The 9,854-nt window shown below is 32.4% G+C and overlaps 1 pseudogene; it reads right to left on the bottom strand.

Annotated features, from left to right (window-relative positions):
* Positions 1 to 6,601: 6,601 nt before the first annotated feature.
* On the bottom strand, positions 6,602 to 7,678 carry LOC128170646 (fucolectin-1-like; annotated as a pseudogene).
* Positions 7,679 to 9,854: the final 2,176 nt, after the last annotated feature.

Here is a 9,854-nt window from a genome sequence, read left to right as displayed (position 1 = left end):
TATCAGAGTTATTCCTTTAGTAAATGAAAGGTCACGATTAAAATAATTTGGGTCTCTTCTTTATTTTGTATATATGTGTTTGAATTGTATTGAATTGCCTAAAACGGTAGTGTTCAGGTGGCATTTATTATTGCGTGCTATTCAACAGATAATCAAACCGATATGCTCTATAGTTCTTGTTAGATTGGAGCTGAGATAAAAAATGCTATATGAGGTATTGTTTGGTGTCCCAGAATATCAAATACAATCTACTTTTTAAATATTTTCTTTATCAAATTTATTTAACATAAAAGAAGTGCATTTGAATGAATATTATATTAATTCACTGTACGGAATTTACAAACATTGGAAAGTTCTTGACAGATTAAGCACTGTCTAGAAAACACAACAAATTTAAACAGATTACGTCAATGACCACAATTACTTTCAGAATTTTCACAAGTTTTCTCACCATTTAAAAAAACATTACTATCCTCAGGCTATTCTTACAAATATTTCTGGATTCTGTGTTTTTGACAATATAGTTTTAAAATGAAAGATACATGCTGTCATTTCCTATTTCTCTTGACTAAAATCGACTTAAACCAACAAATATGATTAAATTTTGTGACTCTTTGAAAAAGAAAATCTTTTTTCAAACTTTTTTTTAAAATTAAACGATCTAACTTTTCTATGGTAGGTACAATTTAAAAGTGTTGGCCAAATATTTCTTAATTTAAAAAAAAACACAAAAATTTTAATGATACTAGATATTCTTGAACACTCTGTTTAATGAAATATGTCTTTGTGATATTTTAGAAAATGAGGAATACATGGTCATTGATCGTCAGTTGCATTATATATGTATCAGCATGTATCAGCATAGGTGAGTGTGAGTTATTGGTTACATGTATCAAAACAGTTGTGTTAAAAACTGAAGTCAATTCAAATTTAAAGCTTTAATCGCTGACACAATATATCAAAGTTGTTCGTTTTTCCAAAAAAAGTAACTAAAATTTTGATTACGTCTTTTAATAATCTTGGATATAATTCTTTTAAGCGTATGCAGAAAATTGCTTGACTACAAGCGACTGCAGTTCTACCGGATGTAGACCACCAACTAGAATTGACTGCATACTTCACACCTGCATTTGTGTCTAGGCTTGTTGTTATTAGTTTGTTTATAAAACCAATAAAACGAGCAACTCATTGATTCGATCTGTCTTTCGAAGGATTTTGTGCAAAGGTGATACTCAGCTTCAATGCATAGACAGTCGTGTAAAAATTGATGGTTTAGAATAACATATGCATAGTCCAGTGATTTTTTAAGTTATTGAAAATACTTTTAATAGCTATCAAATACTATATACTTGACATTTTACTACAGTTATTCCCTTCTGCTAAAAAAAAAACAACAATTTTTATACATTTTCTACCGCTTGCTTTCAGGTGAAACATTACTGTTTAATAACTGTTATTTTACTTGTTTCTAACATATTCAAATCTAGCTGCAGATCTGTAGCTCTCGGTTTGAAAATACAATCGGAACGACGCCCTGAGAGATACAGTGCTACTCATTGAACCAAAAAAATAGTTTATTTATTGCGCAAAAAAACGTGTGCTAGTTTTTGACGAATGATTAATCTAATTCATACGCACATTCTGTGAAAACATTTTGCACAATTTAATTCTTCATGCAACGTGTTTCTGAAATCGCCTCTTTACATTAAAATAATGTTTCATCGGTTTTTTTCTGTTTATATTATTTATCATTATCAGATTGTTTTAATTAAGAAAATAAATACATCTATTGCTCAAAACCATTACTATCGTCTAATTAGTAAAGCGGAGGGGGTGTCTAATCTAAAGGTAGAAATTTACGGCAATTTTGTCTCATAATGATTTATGTTACTTTCCTACTAGATAAACGACAAAGATTTTAAAGACATTCTCAGATTTTCTTATTGTTACTAATAAGTTTTGTAAATATTAAATAAAGCCAGAAAATTTATGGAAATTAACCATTCCTCTTGCACACTTCATGTTCTCTTATGTCATCAATCAGTGTAGTTTATAAAAAGATCAATACCCGTACCTGAAAATGATGAATTTTTATCCATATCAAAATCAAGTTTTATAGATATCATTGTCCTTAGTAGGACTAGCACAGTATGTTGAACTTTCAGTGTTAATATTGTCAGATTGAAAATGGAGTAAATGCGAGCTATTTTTTTTTCGATAATAGTGGTCATTAAAAAATTTGCAATGAGCCTCAAAATACTATTTGGTCGAAATTACCAAACTGCAGATCATTTCCTTTGCCTGATTAAGTCACCAAACTGACGTTTAAAAGTTATATTACAGAAAATAAATAAATATAAAGAAGTACAAAATCACAGTCGGGAAATTTTGCTTTGTTTCTGTTTCATCCAACAATTTTTAAATTATATTATCTATTGAAAGTACAGATTAATCCTGCCTTGTTCGTTTGTTGTCTTTACCGATTCCATTCCACGTTGGTTGTACATATTATATAATGAATTCAAGGATTTATTGCGAATAACAAAAAAATTACCAAATGGAGAGATGAATTGTTAAAAAAAAAATACTTTTAAAAATCAAAGTGTGTAGTTGTTGTTTCTTTTAATCTTACATAGTTCTAAATTTATCGAATTTACATTTTGAACCTTTCATATTACTACTAATTTTATTGTTGATCTTCAAGGTTGGCTAAAACAGCGTTCTCTCAGTAAAATGGTATATTTCTGCATGGTTTTGGACTAGATAACCTTCAGGAGCTGCCTGCCACTCAAAAAATCTGAAATAATTGTATACGATTAGTTCAAAAGAATAAACCCAGTGGGCACGAAATGTTGTTTACACGTTGAGGAATCGTTAAAAAACAAATTGCAACGTTGTTAAACCATTATTCAAGGCTGATTCAATGTTGATGTTTCAACGTTGAAACACAAACCGTATTTCTACGTTGATTAAAACTTGAAGACCCAACTTATTTTCAACGTTGAAGACATCAATCACTTTTCTACGTTGAAACGACGTTTTAATAAATGAAACTAAAACAGCTTTTCAAATTGAAACTACCTTTTATTTTTTATTTTCAAATTCAGCTTTTACTTATATTTTGTCAATTGTGGAAGTATCAAATAATGTGTTTTACAAATAATTATGTTAATTAGGGCTTTCTTTCGAAAAGACCTATTGTTTTTGTTCTGTTTTATTATTATTTTTCGTATTCTCGACAAACTTTCGTCAGCGATTTTTTGAAAACGGAAAGACATACTAAAACAATTATGTAACAGTCTTAACGCAAATCCTTATCTCACGTGCATGTACGGTTTCTCACGTACTTCCGGTTTTGATCAAGAAAATACTAAAAACTGGGATAAACATAATATCTTATAACACCTTACGAATTTTATAAGACGCCTAGATATTGTTTAGATGGAACTAATAAACATATATTCCAAGTTTGAATCAAATCTATTGAGTACTTTCTGTTTTATGTCTCGATGAAAATCGACTATGGGAGTTTCTATGCTAAATTAAAATCACGCGTGTCACGTTTTCTCAAACAGTTTTCAAGAAAAGGCTACAATATTTTATATGAATAATAATACACAATGCGCAGATCGGAAAAGTTTTTGGTTATACAGTTCGAAAAAAATAAGGGTTCTGCAGTGCTCAACATTTAAATCAGCCCTTTAGCTAGTTTAAAGGGCCTAAAAATGACTATTCGTTGCTAGAAATATAAAACTCTTCGTAAAGAGCTATCTTGACCGACTTTGACCTTTGACCTTGATGTAATAAGAATCTGCAAATTACTGGTATATCAGTTTCATTTATATTTACAATAACGAGAACTTACCCCCCCCCCCCCCTGCCCAATTTCTACAATGATTGAATCCTATATTTTCTTGACATGTGATGATTGACTTTGAAATTTATTATTTCTTATCGAATCACACCCAACAAAGTTTTACAAACATTTGTCAAAATTTTACAAAGTCTGGCACTCTGACTGCTCATTCGATCCAGACCACGTTTTAGAACATGCCTCTGAATAAATATTCCAGTTCCAGTAAAATTCTATAGTACTTTAAACACCTTAATCTAAATGCCTGCCAAATTTGAAACGAAATGGTAAGTATTGAACAAAAGGATCAACTTCGGCGGCATCAAACCATCATCCGGAGAAACGAAAATTCAACACTTCGATATTTGCATCTAATGGTTCATGCTCAACTTACACTAAATATATGTACTTGAATTTCTATCAGCAACCTGTGACGACACTTAGTGAAGTTCTACGAAGGATAACTCTCCCTTCCTTGACACCGATTTTTTTTAATTTCGTTTATTAAAACAGCATGGAAATGCGCATTAGTAAATCCAACATGGCCTTCCATCATCTTGAATTGGAAGCTCGCAACAAGAATTTGACCTGGCGTGTTTATTTCTTAGCTAAAGCTTTCCGGCCACATTGTATTTATGCAACACTGATTTTTCTTAAATAAAATGATTTCATTTCAACCAGTAAAGTAACACCTATCCATTCACTACGCATCTTGATATTGTATTAAAACATTGGCGTGGCTTAGATCCGCCGTGTTTACATTGTGTCAAAAGTATCCTATTGCGTCATATCACATTCTTTCAATTGACATTTGGTTAAATTTTAAACATCCATCTTGTAAAAGTCACCGTGTCTGAGTGGTTCCCTTTAAATTTGTAGAACTGTAGTACATGTCGAAAGGCACTCTGTCTTTTTGTTTGAGACAAAAACAGAACAGGTTTATATATATACATATATATTTTTATAATATTTTATTATTATTTGAATTATTATATTGTTGTATTATTCAATTTCAATATCAATGTTTTGATTTCTTTTAATGAAATACTGGATATTTTTTTACATTACATTTAAAAACAAAAGATAGTTTTGATACAAGGGATTGAGATTGAGTTCTGCTTACAGCAAGTGGCCAATTCCATTATCTAGGTCAGGGGCAGGGAGATGCTGACATTTCAATACTGCAAGCACTGCTGATCATGGGAGTTAGCATGTCAGCTTAACCGCTAAAGACGCTAGTTGTAAATTAAAAAAAAAATAAGCTCTTATGTACACATCGTGAAGTCACTACACGGATATTATAAACTGAATAATCCCGGGATTTTAGCTTTGGACAATTGTGACTATTTTATATTTTACAATAAAAGTAAATAGAAGTAAATAAATTGTGAATCTGTGAAAAGAAGGAAATGGTGTTATGATTTATAGTGCATGTATGCATACAGTAAAGTAGTACACTACAACCCCCCCCCCCCCTCACCCACACACACACCCACCTCTCCCAATCCACTTTCAAAAACTATGGTATGTGCCTGGATATGGTACAATTAAACGTGCTCGTCAAATCTCCCTATTGTTTGTTTTTTTTATTTTTTTTTTATTTTAGTATTTAAGTATAACAGCATCCTTTCATTGCACAATCGTCTTTCTACATTGACAATTTACATTAATAACCGATTAAACAAGACGAAAAACGTTTGTTTCAACCAACTGTTTATATTGTTTACACAGCGCTATGGTAGCAAGGGACAGTTTCGAATAAAGTACCCGTCAATATTTTTGTAAAATTGAGAGTTGCTGTACTTGAAGACTTATGAGTGTTGCTAAAATTCATGAAATGATTTTTAATGAATATCATTAGTTAGAGGGGTGTCTCTTGTTGAAATTGATATGCAATATGTAGGCCCCTTATACTAGGTACATGAAAATCAGAAGTAAAATGCGAAACGTGCGGCTATGACTGTTGTGCTGACTTTACACATGGAAATTGCAAGTTACAGACGGGAGGTAAAATAACACGAAAAGTAGGTGGATGGGACATTGTAAACTATACACCGGTAAGTTTCTGACATGTGATAGTGCAACATGCACGCGGTACAAAAGGTCAACCCTCTGCAGGGAATTAGCTGGGGGAGGTCTAAAAAGCTGAAAAATCATGAAAAATTAGCAAAATATGAAAGGGTCAAAAACCAGTATGTAGAGAATTTTACAGGTTTTGACTAGTAATTTTCTTCAGAAATTGGCGATTGGCCTTATAAAGAGTGAATTAAAGGTATTGTGCTGAATGGGAACATAGGAAATTCTAGTTACAGAGTTCCGAAGACATGCATCCCTTGGATACAATGAATTGTATATTAAAAAAAACTGTTCCCTGCCACCTATACCTGCTCTAATGGAGAGATGACTCGTGTTACGAACGATAACTCCAGGTTATGAAAATCCCGAATATTTAAGCAAATAAAGTTCCTTGAATAATAAATGCGATATTCAATGAGTGTAAATTAGACATTACTTTTCTGAAAAATACATGCATATTGCAAGTGTTGAAAAAAAATGATTAAATAGGCTTTTGAAGCGAGCTGGTTGTTTTTATCTGGGTCAGAGTTCGACCCGTTTCTTTATTTATGGTTACATTGAAATTAATGTTAAAACGGGCTTGACCCCTGTGGACAATACGTGCATCCAGTTCTGCGAAATTATAGTAATTTACGTAACGTTTCAAGTATAAGACGTTGGCTATGACAATGATTATACGGCAAGTCCAAAGACGTCTACTTCACAAAGAGTAAGATACTCGGTTGTTTTGGAGATTTTTACAAATCTCCCCTCTGGTGTTGTCGGACAGTCGATGATGACCACCTGTGACAGAGTACCGGGGCCAGCAAAGAAACCACAGACAATGTTGACAGTTGATTTGGTCAGCCATACAGTGACAGTAACATCCCGCAGTTGGTTTAATGAATCTAACAATCAAAACAAAGGAAAAGTATTAAAAGATGTAAGTGAAAAATACCTCAAATTGTAATGTGTACTGTACGATAGTCCAATACTCTCAACCCGTTTTCTACTATTTTTACAACAGTGGTCAACGATAGGCTCTATTGGCTCTTTTAAATGTCTATAAGTTTCAAACTATGAGGTGTTGAAGTCTCTTGTTTACACGTTTTGAATGGTATTAAATATAGGTATTCAATAGTGTTTTTATTTACAAAATGCGCAAAGTGTTATATAATTGCACAGTATTACAAACCACATTACATATGAAACAACCATCGTAATTTTCTTAAATCAATTTTCATCTTAATAGTTCAACTTTTTTTGAACTTGCAAAAATGTATCTGATCAAATACTACTTGTTTGTGCATCATCTATTTGCAAAGAAAATTTAAAAACAGATCGAGAGTTGTTTTTTTGGGGGTCATTTTTGTTTTTGTTTCTGTTTTTGTCTTCTTCTTTTCTTTTTTTTTGGGGGGGGGGGTGTTTGTTGGCTTTTTTCTGTTGTTTTGGGGAAGGGGGTAATCTAATAAGATAAAGTTAGGGGCTGTAACAGTGCACTTCATTTTAATATTTAATTTTCTTTGCAGCTTTACCTATTCCGGAGCTATCCGGTCCTCTGTTGAGAATTCTGATGTATGTAATGAATCACACAGTTTGCAGATCTACCATCCCCCAGGGGTTAATGTCGTTCATATCTGTGTGTGTACACTCGTTGTTTATAAGGTCTGTGCCATAGTTACCATCTACAGCATACTCAGCTGTATGAATGTAGAAGGTTGACGACTGTTTGGTAGGTTTACGCAATGCAAGGTCCGACAGAACTGTCATTGGTAATACAAAAACAAAATGCAGATTTTATAGTGATCATAATATTAAAAAATGCAATACTGTGGCTGTGTGTACATTAAAATAACTCTCAAATTGATATATACCTGCCCATAGTAAATGATATAAATATATATGAAGCACCGAGAAATTCCATTTTGTTGTAGTTCCACTTTCCGCCACGACCGAGGCTTGAACTCACGACCTCTGGAACCCATTCTCCTAGCAGTGAGCGGCCACCGCGCTCCCCACTTGGCCATCTAAGCAAGACAAAAATCTTGCTTTCGATGACGAACGGAACCTAGCGCGCTGGCCGCGCACTTCACGGTCGCTTGAGAGACAGGTGGAATACAGTTAAACGACAATTTTAGAGGATCGGAACGATACACATTGCATAGATACACACAAATATAATAAGCACAAACATTGCAACAACTCTCAAAATGACATATACCTGCACATAACGAATAATATAGATATATATAAAGCACAGAGAAATTCCCTTTTGTTGGAGCTCCACCAATTAGAAAGACGCAAATGATGCTTTGAATGAACACCTACAATGAGTTACCTAGAACTCATTACACTGGTTCAACATTATGTCTCGCTATAGATGATTTAATAGCATAACAACTTAAATTTAACTTTCATTAAACAACCCACTACCCAAGCACCCTTTAAAATTTAAATTTAGAGCGTGTATGTGAAATACATATTGAGAAATAAATTCTGTAGTGAGGGATTTATTTTAACTGGGGGAGTAAATCTCCATAAAAATCAAATAAAAAAAACTTAGCTACAGATGCCTCCCCCAGTTACAATGATTATTTTCACCACAGAACTTCTTTCTCAATAAGTTGTGTTCAGTTATCCACACACATGTCGTGCGAACTAGTAAACAAGATTGATTATGCATAAATAAAGGAGTATCCATCAAAAAATACTTGTTTAAGTTTGAAATGTAATATATGGTTAAACTCAAACGCCAAAAATTCAGGGAAAAAATTCTTGAATTTGTATTCATTATTGAACGTCTTTGAAACATAATCCCGGTGGATAAAAATCCAATGAAATCTAACATACATTTATATAGTCAATGTAAAACAATCAATTTATATTTGAACTTGGTAGTGATTACTTCGCCAATTTCCCTTGTGAAAATGTTCTCCCTTCTGAAGGTCCATCTGTTTTTTAGGTATAAGTAAATATTTTCTTAAATTAATACCTTTAAAATTGCTTATGGTACATGTATATGTATCTCACGATGGGTCAATATAAATATAAACATTGAGTTATAATTATTTAATTGATTAAATAATAAATAATCTACTTGTGTTTGTTTATTTGTTATAATACATTTTCTACCTAAATATGGCTTGTTTCGACGTGCCATTGGTTGTTTTTTTTATGAAAATCTTCTTTACGTCTGCTGGTCGCAACACCTACCGAAGCAAATGTCGATGTGCAAGTTATCTGATTGCAAACTGTTTTTATAGACATAAGATACCCGTTGATATAATTATTAATTCTAGTCAAAATTCTTAAACAATTGTGAAGAGCAACCGTAAGCGCGCAAATGATTTTTTATTGCGTTTTCTTAAAATATAACTTATTATTTCGCTTTGTTTTTTATTGGTGGAAAATAACTGAAGCCGTGTTCTAGCAAAATCAAATTAAAGATAAGAAACATTTCATCCTGGACAATAATCTATACTACTATATTAAAATAATAGACTCGATTATTTAGCTTTAATACCGATAAATCAGAAGAGTACTGTCTTTTGTTTTATATATTTTAAAAATCATTGGTACTTGAACATTACCAATTTCTTTTTATTTCTTTCTCAATCAGGCTTCTTTATTATTAATCAACGAAAATTCCTCAAAACATTCCGGAAATCATCTGAATGTTTCGGATTTTATAATCTTACGCATGCGCATTATATTCACACTAAATCACTAGAGGCTCTTTATTTTTTGTTTCCACAATATCATATTTTCATGGATAAATTTCAGGCACGTAGCATCGTTTTTGCATCCAAAAATCTTAACAAGCAAAAAATATATAAAGAAAAGGAAAATTTTAAGTTTCCCAAAATCTTCAAAATCCTATTCCGGGGAGGGGGGGGGGGGGCTGGCGTAGTAAATACAATGTAACTTCAAGCTTCAATTTCACTCG

The sequence above is a fragment of the Crassostrea angulata genome, chromosome 2 (assembly GCF_025612915.1).
Source record: "Crassostrea angulata isolate pt1a10 chromosome 2, ASM2561291v2, whole genome shotgun sequence".
Classification (NCBI taxonomy): domain Eukaryota; kingdom Metazoa; phylum Mollusca; class Bivalvia; order Ostreida; family Ostreidae; genus Magallana; species Magallana angulata.
Note: the sequence above shows the minus strand (reverse complement) of the source record. Positions and strands in the feature narration are given on the sequence as shown.